Here is a 21,929-nt window from a genome sequence, read left to right as displayed (position 1 = left end):
TATTTGGTAGAAATGAGGGTAATTTTAGGGAGAAAAAGATTATGTTTTAGTGAATTTAAATTCTAGTTTTGTTAATTGAGGTCTGTATTTACTGGCTAAGACTCACTTTCTAGATAGCTCCTTGTAAAGTTTAGTTATTAAAAGGACACTCTAAATTTGTTTCTGAAGCTTATCACGGTGATCTAACTTTGGCTGAAGGTCGGATTCACCATGACCTGCAACCAGGAGATTATTCATACTGGAAGAGATTTCACATAAAGGACTCTCTACAGCCACCTTGGAAGAAACCATCTCAGCCCTCTCCTGGATGAACTGCAACTCCTGTTTTTGACACTTGACTACAACTAAGACCAGCACTACCAGGGATGAGAAGAAGATGACATCTGAAGTATACAGCTAACCCAGGACACCGGACAAGGCCTGTATACTGATTACTTTGACAATTGCTCATGCATTTGCTTATAAACCAAATGTATTTCTTCTTTGTGCTCAATCTTATGCAAGTTTCAAAAACTAATCAAATTGCTGAGTTTATGGCCAATTACCTATGTCCATTACTCCCTGTTTGCCTTGGTGGATTTCTCCTCTCCAGGGCTCTAACTGGATGGCTCTTAGAACTTTTTATTTTAAAGCAAAGAACTCTAGCACCACTCAAGCTAATGTTACCACCAATATCACTGAGACCCTCTTACCCAGCCAATTAATAATGCCTATTCTGAACTTGGCCATAAATACTCATTTTCATTAGGTATTGAGTATTGGGTGGCTCCTAACAGGACCTAATGGATTTCTGGAAAAAGTTTATGACCTTGGCTCTCCCCAGGTTGCTTAGGAAGGTATATGATTGGTGAAACAGCCCCTGCCAATCTGCCTTTAATGCAGGCACATGGGGCTTGATCAGTTTTCCAATAGTACGATCATTTGATCTCATTATTTGTTCCTTCACTTGGAATAGAAGATATCATTATTCATATAAAGGCTTTAACAAAATTCACTCAGCAAGATTTGAATGATAGTAATCAAACCATTAGGTGCTCAATTTGGAAGTCTCCATGATGAAAAAAGCAATCTTACAGAATTGCATAGCCCTCAATATTTTAGCTACTTCCCAAGGGGGAACTTGTGCTGTAATATGTACTGAATACTGCATCTTTATACCTGACGAGTCTTCAAATGTAACCAGTCTTATGACCCATATGAAGTGTCACATTTCTGCTCTGAACAATCCTCTTCCCAGTTTAGGGGAAACATTAGGAAAATGGTTTGATTCAGGAGGATCTTGGCTTAAATCTTTGCTAATGATGTTGTTGATCCTACTGGCAATTTTAGTTACGGTTTGTGGAACTTGCAAGGTAAGAGTTTCTTGCCTTTCATGCTATGTGTCACTTGCTCATACTAAGATAATGATGTCTAAATGACTTGAAAGTATAGATTACACCAATAGTTCTCTATAAAATAATGGACATATACAATGCACATGTGAGAAAAATAGGCTTAAGTCTTACTGGACAACCTAGAATTGACTGTCAGTCCTTGCCAAACATTCTGCTATTATAATCCCCCAAAAAACAGAGAACCAGGCTATTAAGACTTGGCATTGGGACTTCCCTGGTGGCGCAGTAGTTAAGAATCCGCCTGTCAGTGCAGGGGACATGGGTTCAAGCCCTGGTCCGGGAAGATCCCACATGCCGCAGAGCAACTAAACCCGTGCACCACAACTACTGAGCCTGCGCTCTAGAGCCCACAAGCCACAATACTGAGCCTGTGTGCCGCAACTACTGAAGCCTGCACACCTAGAGCCCATGCTCCACAGCAAGAGAAGCCACCGCAATGAGAAGCTCATGCACTGCAACCAAGAGTAGCCCCTGCTCTCCACAACTAGAGAAAGCCCGTGCACAGCCACGAAGACCCAATGCAGCCAAAAATTAATAAATAAATATATTAAAAAAAAAGACTTGGCATCAAGGGACATGATGACGCAGTGCAGGCAAGCAAACACCCTGGAAAATATTTGCTCACCTACTGCTTTCTATCAAAAGGTTAATGATCAAAAGGGGGAAATTGTGAAATAAAATTCATATTTTATGACAAGACAAGAAACAGTTAACCATAAAAAAATTTTTTTTCTTCTCCCTTTGGCTTCCTCTCTCCCCTCTACTGCGCATTATATATTGACCAAACCTCCCCCATCAGCAGAAATATCTGCTCAACCATAAAGAGCAACATTTTCCTGGCATCAACAAGACAACTCCTTAAAAGATAACATTGCTTCTTGATCTTGTAAGGGACCACGATGATGCTTAGATATGGATTATGTAAACCTTCAATAATACATCATTTAATGCACAGCCCTGTCTCAAAAAGCTTATATAACTGTGCCTTGAATTCTAATGGGCAGATTATTCTCAGAGCTTTCTGAGTTGCTGTTCCCTGGGTTATAATTCTCAATTTGTCTTGAATAAAATTTTCCATTTCTTTCTTATATTGACTGATTAAGTTTTCATCAGCAGTGGTGTGTGGCCATTGATGATTCTGTTTGGTTAGCTTCACGCTCATCTAATGATTAGACAGAGATTTCCTTAGATGCCTTGAATCAGTATGTCTCCCAGGGTTTGTTGAGGGTATGTGTGTGTGTGTGTGTTTTGGGCAGGGCTTCAACACCAAGCCAGGCAGTTGACAGTTCTCCCTTAGTCTTCACTTCTTGCTTATGCAAAGCCTCAAGGTCAGCCTTAGGTGAATGTTTAGGGCCTTCTCAGGTCTTTCCTGAGCTTACGCACTGCTTAGCACAGCCCTGGGCATGTGTGTGAGTTTCTGGATTCTCATGAATATGTTGGAGCTTACAAAGTTCCTACAGACAAATCTCCAGCTTTTCCTTTTAAGCTTTTTGGTTAACCTATTGTCTGCCCCAACCTGTTTCCACTGCCTAAGGTGTGGCAAAGTTAATCAATTCCCTTTCATTGTGTTTTTTTGTTTTGTTTTGTTTTTTCCGAACACTTCTGGGGAAAAGCCTTTTCCCCAGAAAACCACTGGTTTGGCTCTGAATCAAATCAAATCAAGATAGGCTTGCAAGTGAGATCTTCTGGGGAACCACCAGATAGGTTAAATGATGACTCTTCTCTTGGAATTAGGCTTTGGAGGAGTTCCAGCCTCATTCTGCCTTGTCTGATATCTGCCAGGCTGCTCTTTTCACCATGATTGTCAACTATTGTTTTTCAGTGCTATAGTGGAGTTGGAGATGATGGGATTAGATTAGAACAAGCCAAAACATTACAAACCTTGCTCTTCTTACTGAGATTCAGCTGTTTTCTTGAATAAATGCTTCCTGGGTTGCTGCAAGCCCTTGGTTGATTTCCACAGTTCTGAAAAAGTTGACTCTGACAATTTTGCCAGTTTTCTCATTGCTTTTACGGAGAAAAGAATTTTCAGAGGTGCTTACATCTGCATTTTTGCTGATGTCACTCTAAGGATATAATTTGAATTCAGGTCCTCTCACTCCTTTACCAATCCTCCTTCTGTTACATCTGTGGTTCTCCAACTTTGCGTGCATCAGAATCACCTCAAAGGCTTGCTAAGATACAGGTCGCTTGGCTCCACACCTAGAGTTTCCAATTCAGGTCTGAGGTTGGACCTACCTGAGAATTTGCATTTTAAAAAAGTTCCCAGGTAATGCTGATGCTGTTGATATGGGGATCACTCTTTAAGAACTAACTACTGCATTACATCCTGTGGTACATTCAACTCATTGCCTTAGGGAGTGTTTCCCACCTCTGAAATCAATAATAATACATATGTCATTAATACATATCTCTATATTATGTAATAATATAATACATAAGCCAATATAAATATGTATTTAGTACTTACTACATGCTAGGTATGATATGTTTCACATTTATTAGGTTATTTCGTCTATAGTACAACAGGTCATGGGTAGGCTTTATTACTTTCCACATATTTAAACTGGAAATTGAGACCAGAGATGTAAGAGTCCAGAGGCACTCAGCAATAAATGCGGGAGCTAGGATGAGAGTATAGTCTTTTGATTCTGGAATACATGCTATAAGCCTCCACAAGAGTGTTTCTCAAAGAGTAACATAGATCACTTCTGATGCCTTGGATAACTTTAGTTGGGACATGCATGCAGGATTAAAAACAATGACTATTTTTCTAACCTTTGATTACATCATGATAAAAATGCCATTTGCCTACCTGCTTTTTAAATGTTTCTAGTGCTTAGTAACGCTCCCTTTTTACAGGGAGTAGTCTTTAGGCTGAGAGATCTTAGTAGAAAAAATACTCTCTATCCCCAGAATTTAAAAACATTGTTTTATGTTCACTTTTCTTTCAGTTACTTTCAGCTTAGGAGAGGTGACACAGTTTTCCATTAATAGTCATTTATAAAGGTTTTACTCTTAAAGAAATTGAAAGAAAGACACATTTATTTAAAGAAAATAATAAATACTACTGCGAGTGGTATACACAGATATGGTATGAAAGAGATTGAAATTTGGGGAAACCCTGCCCCAACAAACTGGTTAGTGTACCCAATTGAATCAATATGCAACAACCTAAAAGGAGATCAAGGAAATGTGATTAAAGTATCAATTCTCTTTCAAAGAAGGAGAGACTTGTATGGAGAAAAAGCCACAACTTCTAGAGCAACATGTGTAAAGTAGAGAAATATCAAGTGGGAAATGGTTTCTGGGTAAGAAATGTACTACTGGAGTGGGCTGAGAGTTAGTTTGGCTTCACAAAATGTCAAGCAAATTCTCATAGTCCAAGTTTTATAGGAAATCTGGGATAATTTGTTTTCATCAAAAGCAAAAAAATGAGTCTTGGTTCACTGGCAGGAGATTTCGCAGTTGCCAGGGACAGCACAAGAAATGGGGTTCTTAACTCTTGGCGGAGGGGATGCGATAAATATATCTTGGGCATTGGGCATGTGTGCGGAGGGGGTGAAGAGGTGAAGAGAGTTGGGGGTAAGATGGGAGGAGAGTGGTACTGTAATCAGAGAAGCGGACACGTTCAGGATGAAAAAAGAGGACATATGCAGGATGAAGAAACAATTTAGCACCAGTGACATGACTGCCTAAACTGTTATCCTTGTTTAAATTAAGCAAGGTGTCCAGGGACTACAGCTGTTGTTATTTATTTTGGTTGCATGTGATGTTACTTCCCGGCTTGACAACCCATCAGCCCCAAGGTTCAACTGGAAGTCTCTGGTCAGGCCATAGCTATACAGAGGAAACGCGGGCATCCCCTATAACCCGCCCCCATCCCCAAAAGAATCAGAAAAGAAGGGGCAGGCGACTGACTGGGGGACTGCGGAGTGGGAGGGGAGAAGGCACTATATAGTGTTTAGGCAAGGTGGGCAGGGAGGAAGACCTGCCCTTCCTCCGTCTGCTATTTTCTCTTGGCCCACCCATATCTGAACTGCAAAGGTTTGAACTTTATGCCAGGAGACCCTAACCTTGTTAGTTAGGTTTCCAGTCAAATTAGTATTGATTTTAACGCCTTCATCTTGGTTGCTGCTGTTGACATTTCTGAAAGTCTAGCTGCGCCAGTTCTTCCTTTAGCTCTCCGCACCCGCTTCCCTTTCCCTGAGACCCCGCCCTTTTCTCCCAGCCCAAACCACAAAAGGCCTGCTGTTCCAGCCCTAGCATGGTGCCCCGCCCCTGCCCCCCAACGTCGCAGTGCTGCAGGGAACGGAGGCGGGGCCAGGCAGGGGTGGGTTTCGTCCTTCCGCTCTACGGCCAATCGGTGAACTTGCCCCTGGGCGAGAAAGCGGGACCAGGGTGTAAAGACAGTCCAAGTATATTTCCCTTTTTCTGCCACGTCCCAACCATTGACGTGAGCCCACTCCTCAGGTTCCGATTGGGTATGTGGATTTTTCCCGCAGAGGTCCTTTAAGCCTATTGGTCGACTCTGTTTTGGGGGCGGGGCTTGCGTTCCCTCCTCCTTCTCCTCTGCCGCGGCGCAAGGGGCGGGACGCGCCGCGGCCGCTTCTGCTTCCGCCGCCGGCGCCGCCGCCGCCGCTGCCGCCGAAGCCGCCGCCGCCGCCGCCGCCGCCGCCAGCCGCTGCGCGTTCGGCGGGGGAGGAGTCGGAGGCGGAGAAGAAGGCGGTGGTGTTTGTTGGAGGATCGAGCGCTGTTCTCGCTCCGGAGCCGCTGCACAGTTCGGTGAGGGTTTTTTTTTTTTTTTTTTTTAATCTGGCTTGTTCTCGTGTTGGGAAGGTGAGGGACAAGGCGAGGAAATTGCTGCCTTCACCTCCTCCGTTTCTTAATTTCTGTCCTCGAGAAGGAGTGGGGCCTGTCCCTGGCCCGCCGCGCCGGCCATGGTGGGTGGGGTTGATGGCTGGGAGAGGCCTTCTTCTCCTTCTGGGTCCTGTCCAGCCCGAACCTGGGGCCACGCTCTTGTTGGCGGCCGCAGCGCCCGCTGCCTCCGGCGATGGCATAGATTGGTATTGGGGTCTCCACCGGCCGCTTTTTCTTGCTGCCTCTTCTGCTGTCCTTGGTGCCTTGGCCAAGGACCCCGCTGCCTTAATCCCTACAATCGCGACTGTGTTAGAAGAGTGTGTCACCTACTAACACCTCTCACCCGCCCTCTCTGCCCATTTCCAGTCACCCTGTGTAGAGCTGATCCATCTTACGCCACAGGCCTGCATCAGCACCCCTTCCTCGAAAAACCTTCCGTTGCCGTCGGTCTACTGACTGTATTTGCATTTTTCCCGATTGTCACCGAGGCTCTGTCACGCAGACACCCTGTACAGACCATAACAATCGTTCATCTCCCGATATTAGCACCATTCCATCAATGCTTCGCCTAGTTAGAGCTGTCAGGTCAGAGCACGCCTCTGGCGGATGCACCTTCAGTTTCGGCCTCCCTGAGATTACTGCTTGTTAATCATTTTGCGCACATTCAAAATGGTGAGTTTAAAGCCGCTCAGACCAAGTTGAAGAAGAGGGGAGGAGGTAGTCTTTTTTACTGAGAGGAAGAATCTATTTAGGAGACTTAACCTCTCCAGGCATTTTTTTTTTCTTCTTTTTCTTTTTTAACATACGCATAGGCACTGCTTTGAGCCTACTGGTTCGGGGAAGTTTATGATTTTTTTAAAGGCCTAATATGTTATTTTTATCATATCTGGTAAGTTAAATTTCTTTACATTGGCAGCCACCTCTGGTGAAGACTATAGATCATTTGCAGAGTATGTAAATAAACATGAAGATAAACGTTTTAAAGATTTTTATAAACGTTTAAACTATTATTCCCATGTCCTCTGGAATTTATCATTTTTATATGAAATAACTTTAATTAAAAAATTAATTACAGACATACGAACTAGATGTAAAATTCAGCAATACAGAAAATGAACTATTAAGTAAAATGTGAACATTTCCTTTCATCCCCCAGTCTCATTCCACTGTCTAGAGTTAACAGTATTGTACTTCTTTCTCATGTACACTTTTAAACACATATGCATACATGTAAAGTTGGGGGAATTTGGTGGGGTATACCAAACACATTGGTATATCACTTGCTTTTTTCACTAAATTACATATCTTGGCCATCTTTACTTGTCTCCCTGATACTTTTTAAAAACTAAATGATATTTCAATAGCTTCAATGGGCTGTAATTTACTTAACCATTCCCTTACTGAAAGATATTTGAATTAATTAGTTTCTTTTTCCTATCACAAATAATGCTTTATTTGAAGCCAACTTTTACATTTATTTGTTTTTAATTACAAACTTTAAATCTTAAATTTTAAAACTTCAGACAGTATGGAAGACTGTAATGGAAAAAGTATACCTCCCACTTGCCCTTCTAGTTCTGCCTTCATTCTAAGAGCTGTTCAGGAAACTTCCTCTTTATGTGATTATTTCTGGAGCATGGATTCCTAGAAATGGAATTGCTGGGTTAAAAAGAGAATGCATATTTAAAATTTTGATAACCGTTTCTCCCTCCTTATTACTCATTTTGAAATTATTCTTGACTCTTATGCATTTCTTCTCTAAATGAACTTTAGACTCAACTTGTAAATTAAATTAAAAATCCTCAGGTATTTTGAATGAGATTATATTGAAATTTTAGATTAATATGGGGCAAACTGACCTTCGTGATACTGGGTCTCTCCCCTCAGAAATATGTGTATGTATGGTATGTCTCTACATTTTATTCACACCTTGCTTAGGGAAAGTTTTATAGTTTTATTCCCATATGTATGACATTCCTTCTTAGTATTCCTAGCTATTTTATGATTTGATAGCTCTGGTGGATGGAAACTTTCTAGTAACATTTTTTCTCTTTTTTTCCCCCTCCAGTTACATGAAAGCTTTTGAATTTTTTTCTGCTTATCATGTATCTAATCACTTTATTGAGTTGATTATCTGAAAATACAGTTTTGTGGCTTTCTTTTAAATTTTATAATTTGTGTGTTTTCCTCATTGCTTTGGCTATTATATGTTTTATATAATGTTAAATAATAGCAATGATAGTTCAACTTGGTGTTGTTTCTGACGTTTTAGCAATCAATTATGATGTTTGCTGAAGCTTTCTGATAAATGGAGAGTATAATAGGTTAAAATGTGTTTTTGTATTCTTAGCATTCCAAGATGGTTTTATTGTTGTTTTTCATTTCTGATGACATTTTAAAAAGCCATAAATGGGTATTGAATTTTATTGATGTTTTTGATGTCTTTTGAGTGGTCGTATAGGGGCATCACCAGTATTCCCTGGTTAATATTTTCCCAAGAGAACTCTTTTTTAAAGAATCAACTTTATTGAGGATAATTTACGTACAATAAAATGTACAGCTCGGTGTGTTGTTTTTTTTTTTTTTTTTGCGGTACGCGGGCCTTTTACTGTTGTGGCCTCTCCCGTTGCGGAGCACAGGCTCCGGACGCGCAGGCCTAGCGGCCATGGCTCACGGGCCCAGCCGCTCTGCGGCATGTGGGATCTTCCCGGACCGGGGCACGAACCCGTGTCCCCTGCATCGGCAGGCGGACTCTCAACCACTGCGCCACCAGGGAAGCCGCAGCTCGGTGTGTTTTGATATATGTATACACCCATGTCTCCACTACCACAATCAAGAGTAGAATATTTTCATTACCCTAATAAAGATACAGAATATTTCTGTCATCCCCAAAAGTTCCCTTCTGCCCTTTTGCAGTAAGTCACATTTTCACCCTCAGCTCTAGGAAACAGTTTGTCCTCTTTTTCTCACTATAAATGGGTTTCATTTGTTCTAGAATTTTATATAAACAGAATTATGTAATATGTATTCTTTTGCATCCATGTTTTTTTCTTTCACTATGATTTTGAGGGTAATGCATATGTTTGTATGTTTAGCTGGTTCACTTTTATTGCTGAGTAGTAGTTTATGGTATTGATTTACTACAGTTATTGACCATTTCACCTATATATGGATATTTGGATTGTCTCCAGTTTGCGGTTGTTATTAGTAAAGCCGCTATGAACATTCATTCATGAGTTATTGTGTGAACATATGTTTTCATTTCTCTTGGGTAAATACTTAGAAATGGATTTGTTGGGTTGTATTGTAAACAAATGTTTAATTATAAGAACCTGCCAAACTGTTTCCCATTTTACAGTTCTAGTTGATCTACATTCTCATCAACACTTGGTCGTTTTAGTCTTTTTAATTTTAGCCCTTCTAGTGGATATGTGGAAGTATGACACTGTATTTTAAATTTGTATTTATCTGATGATTAATGATATTGAGAATTTGTTCATGTGTTCATGTGAAGTACGTGTTCATATCTTTTGCCCATTTTTAAACGTTGAGTTGTTTGTCTTATTGAGTTGGAGGAATTCTTTATACATTTTTCTGTACAAGTCCTTTGACCCACACAGATGCATATACAGAGAGTGCAGTCTGAAGCTTACCTTTTCATTTTCCTAACTGTTTAAAATAGAGGGGCTTTTAATTTTGACTAAATTCACTTTGTCAGTTTTTCCTTTTATGATTTGTATTTCTGTGTTCTGTTTGCTCAGTGCAAAGTTACACATATTTCCTCTTACGTTTTCTTCTACAAATGTTATAGTTTTTATGTCAAGGTGTATCATCCATTTTGAGTTAATTTTTGTATATGGTGTGAGATAAGGGTCAAGTTTATTTTCCCAATTCTAGCACCATTTTTGGGGAACACTTTCCTTTCCAGCATTGAATTAACTTAGTCAAAACTCAATTGACCGTGTATGTGAGTCTGTTTCTGGACTGTCCCCTTGATCTTTGTATCTATCATTTTGCCAATGCCACATTGTCATGATTATTGTTGCTTTATAGTAAGTTTTAAAATCAGGTAATGTAAGTTCTTCAGCTTTATTTTTTTCCAAAATCATTCTGGCTGTTCTAGTTCTTTTGCTTTTCCATAAATTTTTTAGAAACGACTTGTTGGTTTCTACAGAGAGTACTGAGGGGATGTTAATTTAGATTATATTGAATGCATGGATCCATTTGGGAAGAATTGACATCTTAATATTGAGTCTTTCAATCAATGAACACAGGATATCTCCATCTATTTTGTTTTAATCAAAGATCTTCATTTTCTGTCATTAGCATTTTATAGTTTCAACATACAGATGTTGTTCATATTTTGTCAGATTTATATCCAAGTATTTCATCACTTCTGATGGTATTATAAATATAATTTTCCTAAATTTCCATGTCCAGTTGTTCACTGACAGTATTTAGAAATACAGTTTTGTATACTGACTTTGAACCTGGCAACCTTGTTAAACTCACCTATTCTAGTAACATTTTTTTTTTTGTAGATTCTTTTGGATTTTCTCGTGTAGATAGTTGTATCATTTGTGGATATAGAACAGTTTTGTTTCTTTTGTTTTCAGTTTGTGTGTAACCACCTCCCCTACCACCCTTTTTTTTTCCTTATTGCACTGGCTAGGCCCTCCAGTATGATGTTGAACAGGAGTGGTGAGAGCAGATATCCTTGTTTTGTTCCTGATCTTAAGAGAAAAGCTTTCAATCTTTCATTATTAAGTATACAAGGGCCTTTTATCAGGTTTTATTATATACTACATATTATTATATTAAGTATAATAATCCTTTTATCAAGTTAATGATGTCCACATTCTGTTTCTAGACTGCTGAGAGTTTTTTAATCATGATTGGACATTGTGCTCAAATGTTTTAACTGTACTTATTGAGATGATCTTATGGTTTGTCTTCTTTGGTGTGTTAATAAGATGGATTACATTGATTTATTTTCAGATGTTGAGTCAACCTTGCATTCTCTAGATATGCTTCACTTGGTTGTGATGTATTATCATTTTCATAAATTGGTGGATTAGATTTGCTAATTGTTGAGTATTTTTTGGTATCTGTGTACATGAAGAATAACTTTTTGTATAATATTTTTGTATCAGAATAATGCTGGCCTCATAGGTTTAAAGTGTTTATTCCTCTTATATTTCCCGAAAAATCTTGGATAGGATTAGTATTATTTCATAAATGTTTGTCAGAGTTTGCAAGCTAACTCATCTGGGCCTAGTTTAATATGTTGAAAGGCTTTAAAGGATAAATTTAATTACTTTAATAGGTATAGGATGGTTAGGGTTATCTAATTTTTCTTAAAAACTTTCAGTCTTTGACTATGTGAGTGACCTACAATATGAGCTTTAGTAGTTTGTATCTTTCAGTGAATTTGTCTCTTTCATCTATTAATTGCCATGAAGTTGTTTCTTTATTGTCCTTTTAATGTCTATAGCATCTATAGTGGTGTCTTTTCTTTCATTCCTGATATTGGCAATGTGTCCCCTCTTTTGTCTTTATTAGTTTGTTTCCACATTTACCAATTTTGTTAATTTTTCCAAAGATCCAGCTTTTTATTTTATTACTCAAAAAACAAATGTTTTCAATTTCATTGATTTCTGCTGTTTACTATTCCTTCTTATGTGCCTTGGATTTAAATCCACTCTGTTACAATTTTTTAAGGTATAAGCTTAGGCTATTGATTTGAGACCTTTCTTCTTTTCCTTCTAAGCACCACATTAGATGGTCCCACAATTTTTTTAAAAATTATTATTTATTTATTTATTATTTTTGGCTGTGTTGAGTCTTTGTTGCTGCGCGGGGGCTCTTTCTAGTTGTGGCGAGCGGGGGCTACTCTTCTTTGTGGTGTGCAGGCTTCTCATTGCGGTGACTTCTCTTGTTGTGGAGCACGGGCTCTAGGTGCGTGGGCTTCAGTAGTTGTGGCTTGCAGGCTCTAGAGTGCAGGTTCAGTAGTTGTGGCACATGGGCTTAGTTACTCCATGGCATGTGGTATCTTCCGGGACCAGGGCTCGAACCCGTGTCCCCTGCATTGGCAGGATTCTTAACCACTGTGCCACCAGGGAAGCCCTGGTCCCACAAAGTTTTATGTTGATATTTTCTGGGTTCTTATGTGACTTTCACATTGACCCATGGTTTGTTTAGAAATATATTGTTTAATTTCCAATTATTTATTGATTTTGCCTAGCTCTATAATTGATTTCTATGCTTAATTTTGTTTTAGATGGAAAGCATACTTTGTATAATTTTGTTTGAATTCTTTGAAGTTTTATTACTCAGAATATGGTAAGTCTTGGTAAATGTTCCATGTGCAATTCAAAATAATGTATATTCTGCTTTGGGGTGGAATATTCTATAAATTCTACATTCCATATTAAAAACTAAATTATATATTTATATGAAATATTCTGTAATTGTCAGTTGACTGGTGGTGCTTGTTAGGTTTTCTATTTCCTAACTGAGGTTTTGTCTACTTGTTTTGTTGGTCACTGAGAAGAATTGAAGTCTCCAAGTATAATTGTGGATTTGTCTATTTCTCCTCTTTGTTCTAACTATTTTTGCTTCATGAATTTTGAACCTCTGTTGTCAGATGCATATATGTTTAGGATTGTATGTCTTCTTGGTGAATTGACCCCTTTGTCATTATATAGTATCCTTCTTTGTCTCTGGTAATATTTCTTCTGCAGTCTACTTTATCTGATATTAATACTGCCACTCCAACTTTCTTTTGATTCATGTTTGCATGATTAAAAAAAAAAACCTTTAAAAGTATTTATTTTTAAAAAAGAAAAGCACTTTAAAGGCACACATAATATGAAAGTAAAAAGATTGGATATTGTTTGCAAACACTCACCAAAAGAAGGCTGATGTGCCTATATTAATATTGTACAAAATAGACATAAAGGAAGAAGTATAAGAGATAACAGGAAAGTATCATAATAAGTAGGTCAGTTCATCAAGACGATATAATAATCCTAAGTGTGTGTTTACCTAATAACATAGCTTCTGAATATAGAAGTTAATATAATTAGCAGTAAAGATAGGTATGCATTCATAGCTGGAGATTTTACATATACATTTTATGTAACTGATAGAACAATTATATAAAAATATCAGTATGGGAATAGAAATTTTGAATGACATGATTAATCAACTTGATATAATTGACATTCATAGAACATTTTATCTAAAGACTGAAGACTATACTTTTTTTTTCAAGTGCACTTGGGACATTTGCCAAAATATTCTGGTCCTTGAAGTATGATCAAATTTCACAGAATTGAAATTATACAGTACATGTTTTCTGATCACTGTGGAATTAATTACAACTCAGGAACAGAAAATAACTATCAAGGCTCCAAATGTTTGAAGATTAATCAAGACATTTCTAAATAGCCCATGAATCAAAATGAAGTCACGATGGAAATTAGAAAATATTTTGATCTGAAAAGCAACAAGTATTACATCAGAGCTTGTTGAGTGTAACTGAAGCAGTGCTTTGAGAGGACTTTATTGCTTTATACAGGCACGCTTCGTTTTTATTGTGCTTTGTTTCATTGCACTTCGCAGATACTGTGTTTCTCTACAAACTGAGGTTTACGGCAACCCTGCAATGAGCAAGTTTATCGGTGCCATTTGTCCAACAGCATTTTCTCACTGATAGTTAGCACTTTTTTGGTAGTAAAATGCTTTTTTTTTTTTTTTTTTTTTGCGGTATGCAGGCCTCTCACTGTTGTGGCCTGTCCCGTTGTGGAGCAGAGGCTCCAGACGCTCAGGCTCAGCGGCCATGGCTCACGGGCCCAGCCGCTCTGCGGCATATGGGATCCTCCCAGACCGGGGCACGAACCCGTGTCCCCTGCATCGGCAGGCGGACTGTCAACCACTGCGCCACCAGGGAAGCCTCAGTAAAATACTTTTTAATTAAGTTGTGTCCATTGGGTTTTTTTTTAACCACAATGCTATTACATGCTTAATAGACTACAGTATAGCAAAAATGTAACTTTTATACACACTGTGAAACCAAAAAAAAATTTACTTCCTTTGTTGCACTGTTCACTTTATTTTGGTGGTTTGAAACTGAACCCACAATATCTCTGAGGTATGCCTGTATGCATATATTAGTAAGGAAGAAAAGTTCAAAATCAGTGGTGTAAGCTCACAACTGAAGGGGGCAACAAATTAAACCCAAAGAAAGCAGAAAGAAGGAAGTAGTAAATATAAAAGTAGAAATCAGTGAAACAGAAAAATTTACAGTTTGTTGAGAAGACTTTTAAAAAATAATAAACCTGTAGTGACTGATCAAGAAAAAATTGGGGGACAACAGACAATACCAATACTAAGAATGAAAAACTGAAGCATCACTACAAATTGTATAGATATTAAATTGTTAAGGAAAATTATGAACAATTTTATATTAGTACATTTGATAACTTGAATGAAAGGTCATAATCTTTGAAAAACAAATTGAATTTATTAAAAACTTTTCCATCAAGAAAACCCCAGGCCCAGATGGCTTCACTGGTAAACCTCTCAAACATTTAAGTAAGATATAATGGTAATTTTACACAGACTTTTTCGAGAACTGAAAAAGAAAACATTTCCCTGAACATTTTATGATTTTTGCATAATCTTGGTAGGAAAAACCTAACAAGAACATGAGAAAAAAGAGATAATTACAGGCCAATAATTCTCAAGAACATAGATACAGAGATAATCCAGTGATATGTAAAAAAGATATCACAGATTTGTTCCAGGAATACAAGGTTGGTTTGTTGTTTTACAATTAATCAATGTAGTCCATCTCTTTAACAGTGTAGAAGACTCATACAATCATCTCTGTAGATAGAGAAATCATTTGACAAAAGTCACCATCTGTCGTGTTAAAAAATCCTCATCAAATTAGGAATAGAAGAAAATACTGTTAATTTTCTGGAGTATCAACAACAACAAAAAAAACCCTACAGCTAATATCATACTCAATGAAAAACCTTGTTTCATGTCCCATATCTTTTTTTTTCTATTTAACATTATGCTGGAATTATAACCAGTGCCCTCAGGACAAAAAAAATTAATTTTAAAAAATGGAAAAAAAAATTTTTTTTTTGCGGTACGCAGGCCTCTCACTGTTGTGGCCTCTCCCGTTGCAGAGCACAGGCTCCGGATGCGCAGGCTCAGCGGCCATGGCTCACGGGCCCAGCCGCTCCGCGGCATGTGGGATCTTCCCAGACTGGGGCACGAACCCATGTCTCCTGCATCAGCAGGCGGACTCTCAACCACTGCACCACCAGGGAAGCCCTAAAAACTGGAAAAAAATTTTAAAAGTGTTTACCAGCAAAGTTTTAGAATAAGTGAATTTAGCAAGGTGACTGGATACAAGGACAACATGCAAAAATTAATTGTAAGTTGTGTGTTAGCAACCAAAAAGTATGAAATAAAATTAGAAAAGTACATTTAGAATAGCATCAAAATATGTAAGATACCTAAGGATAAATATAATAAAAACTTGGGCAAAACTTCTACGCTGAAAAATATAAAACAGTGCTGAGACATTTTAAAATACTTAAATAAGTGGAGAAATAGTCCATCTTTATATGGTAGGAACTCAATATTGTTAAAATGTCAGTTTCCCCCAGGTTGAGCTATAGGTTCAATAAAATTTCAATTAAAATCCCAGAATTTAAAAATTTTAATCAAGTGGATTCCAAAATTTATATCAAAATGTAAATGTCTCAAGACTTGCTATAAAGTTACAGTAATTAAGACAGTGTTATATTAGAACCAGGTAGACAAAAAGACCAATGGAAGAATATGAGTGTCTAGAAATAGACCTTCACATATGTCGTTTCTTGGTTTATGACAAAAGCTCCACTGAAGTTAAGAAAACATTTACTTTTAATAGTGTTAGATAAATTGGATATTGGCTATTTGGGAAAAAATGAACCTTGATTTTTACTTGATACTATATTCAAAAGCTCATTTGAGTTGGATCATAGAACTAAATGTAAAAGCTAAAATTATCAAGGTTCTAGAAGAAAACCTAGAAGTATATCTTCATCACCTTGGGGTAGGCAAAAATTTTTTAAATAGAACATAAAATTGATAAATTAGACTACAATCAGTTACAAATTTCTATTCATGAAGACATCATTAAAGAAAAGAGGCAAGCCACAGACTGCAAGAATATACTCACATTAAGTAAATCTGGTGAAAGACTTGTATCCAGAAAAATATAAGTAACTCTTAAAAATCAAAAAGAAAAAGGCAAACAACACACATTAAAAAATACGCAAAAAAGCAGGCAGGTCTTCACAAAAGAAGTTATCCAAAAGGCCAATGTGCATAGGTAAAGGTGCTCTACATCAGTGGTCCCCAACCTTTTTGGCACCAGGGACTGGTTTCGTGGAAGACAGTTTTTCCATGGACTGGCAAGGGGGGATGGTTCAGGTGGTAATGCAAGCAATGGGGAGAGATGGGGAGTGGCAGATGAAGCTTCCCTCTCCCGCCGCTCATCTCCTTCTGTGCGGCCTGGTTCCTAACAGGCTGCGGACTGGTAGTGGTCTGCGGCCCGGGGTTTGATTATCCTTCCTCTACATTATTACTCATCAGGGAAATGTCACAATGAGGCACCATCACACCCCTGTCAGAATGGCTGAAATTAGAGACTGACAATATCAAGTGTTGCCAAGGATGTGAAACAATATCAAGCGTTGCCAAGGATATGAAACAACTGATACTCTTTTTTTTTTTTTTTTGCGGTACGCGGGTCTCTCACTGTTGTGGCCTCTCCCATTGCAGAGCACAAGCTCCGCGGCCGTGGCTCACGGGCCTAGCTGCTCTGCGGCATGTGGGATCTTCCCGGACCGGGGCACGAACCCGTGTCCCCTGCATCGGCAGGCGGACTCCCAACCACTGCGCCACCAGGGAAGCCCACAACTGATACTCTTATATATTGCTGGTGGGAATGTCAGGTTGTTTCAGCCCCTTTACAAAACTGTCAGTATGTGTTATAGCTAAACATAGCTGTGGACTGTGATCCAGTAATTTCAGGTCAGATGTACCCAAGAAAGGTAAACAAAACAAAACATGTACAAGGATGTTCATAACGTGAATGAATCCCAGAAACATTGTGTCAAGCAAAAGTAGACAGACACAAAAGAGTTCATGATGTATGATTCCACTTGTATGAAGTTTAAAATAGGAAAAACTAAACTGAGGTAATAGAGGTCAGGAGAGTGGTTGCCTTTGGTTCGTGAGGAGTCAGTGTATTGGAAGGAGAGAGAGAGAGAACCCTCTGAAGTGATGGTATATTATTTACATCTTGACGTAGGTGGTAGTTTTTCAGATATATACCTATGTAAAAATTCATTGAATTGTAATGTATACTTGAGTTTTATACTTTATTATATGTAAACAATTCTTCAACAAATGATTGCAGAGAAAAGGAAAATAATTTAAGTTTTTATCATGAAAAGTTCCAAACAAATTTCAGTAGAGTACAAGGAACCCCCACGTACATATCATCTTGCTTCAACATTTTGCATGCTTGTTTCTGTATCTCCCCAACCGCCATTCACATATGTTCCCTTTTTTTTGTTGTTTTTTTGGTACTGCTCACATCTAAATGTCTATCACAGATACATTAATTTATTCTGAGCATATTTTGTGTTTTTTAACATCAGATGAAATTTGCTACCTTTTCATATGCATAACATTTTATTTTTTATTTTCCTTATTTCCTGTACCCTTGTTTTTTCTTTTCCTGTCTCACTGACATGAAAATAAATCTCTGCAGCTTTTTTTTTTTAATTGAAGTATAGTTGATTTACAGTGTTGTGTTAGTTCTCTGCAGCTTTTTTATTCTGAGCTGATTGACTTGCACATCTCAAAAGAGGGTAGGTTGAGCAGCATCCTTATTTGTGACACATTGGAATCAGAGATCTTCCTATCTAAATGAGGTAAATTTGAAGAATGTTCTTCATCTTGTTTTTTAATGAATTGATACTATATTTTTTCATCTTACTTTTCTTTTGTTAATCTTTTTCCCCCTTAGCCAATCATGCTTCCAGTAAAACACAGAAAATATTGTTCTAATGTGTTGGGTGTATGCTCATTCAAGTCTTTCTTCAAGGATTGCTGTTGATAGTCTTTAAAAAAAACAGTATTTTGTTAACACTTTTTTTTTTAACAGAATGAGAAGTTTATAAACACTTGGTGAGATAGAGGGTTTACCAGAACAGAATTTGAAAATACAGTTTTTTACCTACTTAAATATAACATTTTTGGATTATTTGTTTCTGATTATGTATATTTTATGTTTGAGTTATGTTCTGTAATGTAATTTTCACTGTACCAATGCTGAGTTTACTGTTCCTCTTTTACAGTGGTTTACAAAAAAGTTTTCAGAGAAGAGTAGTAGTTAATCAAGTATAGCCTTTTATCAGGTTACCTCTTGTAACTAGGGATAGCAAACCCATTTCATCTTAGAAGTTTAACAGCTGTACCTGAAATTTTCTCTCTGATTTAGGTATTATCATTTCTACAGCTGTTCCTTGCAGAATTTGCCAGTCGTAGCCTGGAAGTTTGCTTGTGTAGCAGCTTGTAACTTTCAAGTCTTGTGGTTGATAATAGATTACTTGATTTACTGAAGTTAGTTTTAGTAATGTGTCCAGTTGCTTACAGTGATATATGGGAGTAATGTCACCTCAGTCCTTATTTATTGTTTACTAGTTAGATGTACTGAATATTTTGCAGTTGTATATATGTATAAGCAGCTGTTTGTGCTTGTGGATAGAAGACATGAAAAATCTAGAGATACATTAAAAATAATATGTAAGCGTGAAACAGAATCAAGTGCAAGCTTACATTGTTCAAAATGGATACTTTATTAATCTCTTGGGATATTTACTTTGCCTTTGCAGCTGAAAGTGGAACGATGAGATAATGTTAGGAAGCTAGGTTTCAATGTACTTGGTTCCAACATATATGAAACAGCTTTCTAGTGGCATTTGTCAGAGTTTGTCATAAACTCATTTTGTCATGAAGTGTTGATTTCTGAATATATAGCTCAAGTGTGGTAATAATTACAAAATTTTGTATGACTAAAGAATTATCTTACTAAAAGGAAATGCAGGCTAGTTAATTATAAAAGTTTGTTTTAAGAGGAATTTTAAGAAACATTTCTAGGGCACTTTGGAAGCATATATGTAAAGCTAAATATGGGAGAATATAAAATAAATATTCCAGTGGGCTTGGAAGAGTAATCAAGTCTTCCCTCTTCAAATAGTTGGATCAAATTGTATTTGTTTCTGAACTAACTTTTTGTTTTGTTCTGTTTTTTATATAACAGTATCTGAGTTTTAGGTGTCCAACATTATGATTCAACATCTGTGTTCATTACAAAGTGACCATTACCAAAAGTCTAGTTACCATTCATTACCATATATTCTTGGTGGGAATGTAAATTGGTACAGCCACTATGGAAAACAATATGGAGGTCCCTCAAAAAATTAAAAAATAGAACTATCATCTGATCCAGAAATTCCACTTATGGGTATTTATTTGAAGAAAATGAAAACACTAACTTGAAAAGATATATGCACCCCATGTTCACTGAAGCATCATTTACAACAGCCAAGATATGGGAACAGCCTAAGTGCCCACCCGTGGATAAATAGATAAAGAAGATGTGGTGTGTATATATATATATATATATATATATATATATATATATATGTATGTATTATATAATGGGATATTAGCCATTAAAAAGAATGAAATCTTGGTATTGTGACAATATGGGTGGACCTTGAGGGCATTTTGCTAAGAAATCAAACAGAGAAAGACGAATACCATGTGATCTCACATGTGGAATCTTATAAAACAAAAAAACCCAAACTCATACATACAGAGAACAGATTGGTAGTTGCCAGAGGTGGGGGCTAGGAGCAGGCAAAATGGATGAAGGGGGCCAGAAAGTGCAAATTTCCAGTTATAAAATATGTAAGTCATGGGCATGTAATGTACAGCATGTTGACTAATAGTTAATAGTACTATGTGGCATATTTGTAAGTTGCTAAGAGAGTAGATTTCAAAAGTTCTTTTCACAAGAAAAAAATTTCAAAACTCTGTATAGTGACAGATATTAACTAGACTTGTGATTATTTCACAATGTATATAAATATTGAATCATTATGTTGTACACCTAATACAATGTTATATGTCATTAACACCCCCCCCTTTTTTTTTTTTTCCAAGTGAGTTTTTTCTGGCTCCCAGCAAATGGATCACAGTGGTATAGATACAGGCTTTCAGTTGAAACTTTTCCTTTGGAAGTTCAACTGATTTCTCTCTCTTTCTGCCTAAAACTTCATTTAAATTATTTAGATGTAAATTCTAAAAGTAAGTGTTCCTGATCCAGTAGCTTTTCAATGAGTATCTACTAGGTGATAGGTGGAGTGTAAGTGCTAAACAGCAGTTCTGACACTGTCAACAAGCAAAAGACCAGTATAATTCATTTTGATACTGTTATCCCTAACATGGCACTTTCCAAGCTGAGAATAAGTAGATCTTTTAAAGGGAGAAAATGTACTTTCATGAGATGGTATTAGAAAATCTTCGTTCTGGTGATAGGTGGAAATATAAGAAAATTCAGAATCTAAGTACACGTAATTGAAATTGCTTGTATTTATCTAATACAGGATAATTTGTTATGCAGCAATAGACCTAGCAGCTCAGGACATTTATTATCTCATAGTTTCTATGGGTCAGAAATTTAGGAGCAGCCTGGTTGGGTAGTTTTGGATCAAGGTCTCATGAGGCTGCAATCAAGATGTAGGCTGGGACTGCAGTCATCTGAAGCCTTGACTGGGGCTGGAGGATCTGCGTCCTAGGTGGTTCATTCACATGGCTATTGCCAGAAGACCTCAGTTTCTTCTGGCTTTTGGCAGAAACTGCCAGTTCCTCATCATGTGGACCTTTCCATAGGACTACTTGAGTGATCTTATGGTGTAGCACCTGGCTTCTCCCAGAGAGAGTGAGCCAAGAGAGAGTAAGGAGGAAGCCACAATGTCTTCTGTGCCTGAATCTTGTACATCACACACTTACTTCTATCATTTTATCTTCATTAGAAAAAAGTCACTAATTATAGCCTACACTTAAAGGGAACAAATTAGGCTCTGCTTTTTGAAGGGAGAAGTATCAAAGAATTTGTGGACATATTATAAAACCAGCACATTATTCTAACAGAGGTATGGTGATGTTACTGAAGTGAGTGGGCTACATCGCAAAAATAATAATAATAAATGTGTAAGTTTTAAGTATTATACAAGCTGGTCTATTAGTTGACTACTCAGTGGTGTAGGAGAACTATGATTCTGAAGGCAGTTCAAGGTGTAGGCTTAGTATGTATCAACTTCAGTGTATACTGTGTTCATTTAGATATATGAACATTCATTATTCTGTTTGCTTAAGTCTTTTGCTTTATTACTATTTTATTTAGTTTATTTTTTTAACATTTATTAAAGTATAGTTGCTTTACAATGGTGTGTTAGTTTCTGCTGTACAACAAAGTGAATCAGCTATATGTATACATATATCCCCATATCCCCTCCCTCTTGCGTC

At 37.5% G+C, this 21,929-nt stretch overlaps 1 protein-coding gene and 1 pseudogene across 2 annotated transcripts in view; one reads left to right on the top strand and one right to left on the bottom strand.

The window, feature by feature from the left end:
* Positions 1–4,646: 4,646 nt before the first annotated feature.
* On the bottom strand, positions 4,647–6,614 carry LOC149749605 (uncharacterized; annotated as a pseudogene).
* PJA2 (praja ring finger ubiquitin ligase 2) overlaps positions 6,054–21,929 on the top strand; it is a 76,377-nt gene continuing 60,501 nt past the window's right edge. The window contains exon 1 of one of the 2 annotated variants that reach the window (XM_022591535.3): positions 6,054–6,179. The gene's annotated coding sequence lies outside the window, so the exon portion shown is untranslated. The remainder of the gene's footprint in view (positions 6,180–21,929) is intronic. The other variant, XM_089909171.1, reaches the window with a different exon arrangement.

This window comes from Delphinapterus leucas, chromosome 3, assembly GCF_059928025.1.
Source record: "Delphinapterus leucas isolate spDelLeu-1000000601 "Yukka" chromosome 3, BTC_Dleu_Yukka2, whole genome shotgun sequence".
In the NCBI taxonomy this organism is placed as follows: Eukaryota; Metazoa; Chordata; class Mammalia; order Artiodactyla; family Monodontidae; genus Delphinapterus; species Delphinapterus leucas.
This window is presented reverse-complemented; position numbering and strand designations above follow the sequence as displayed.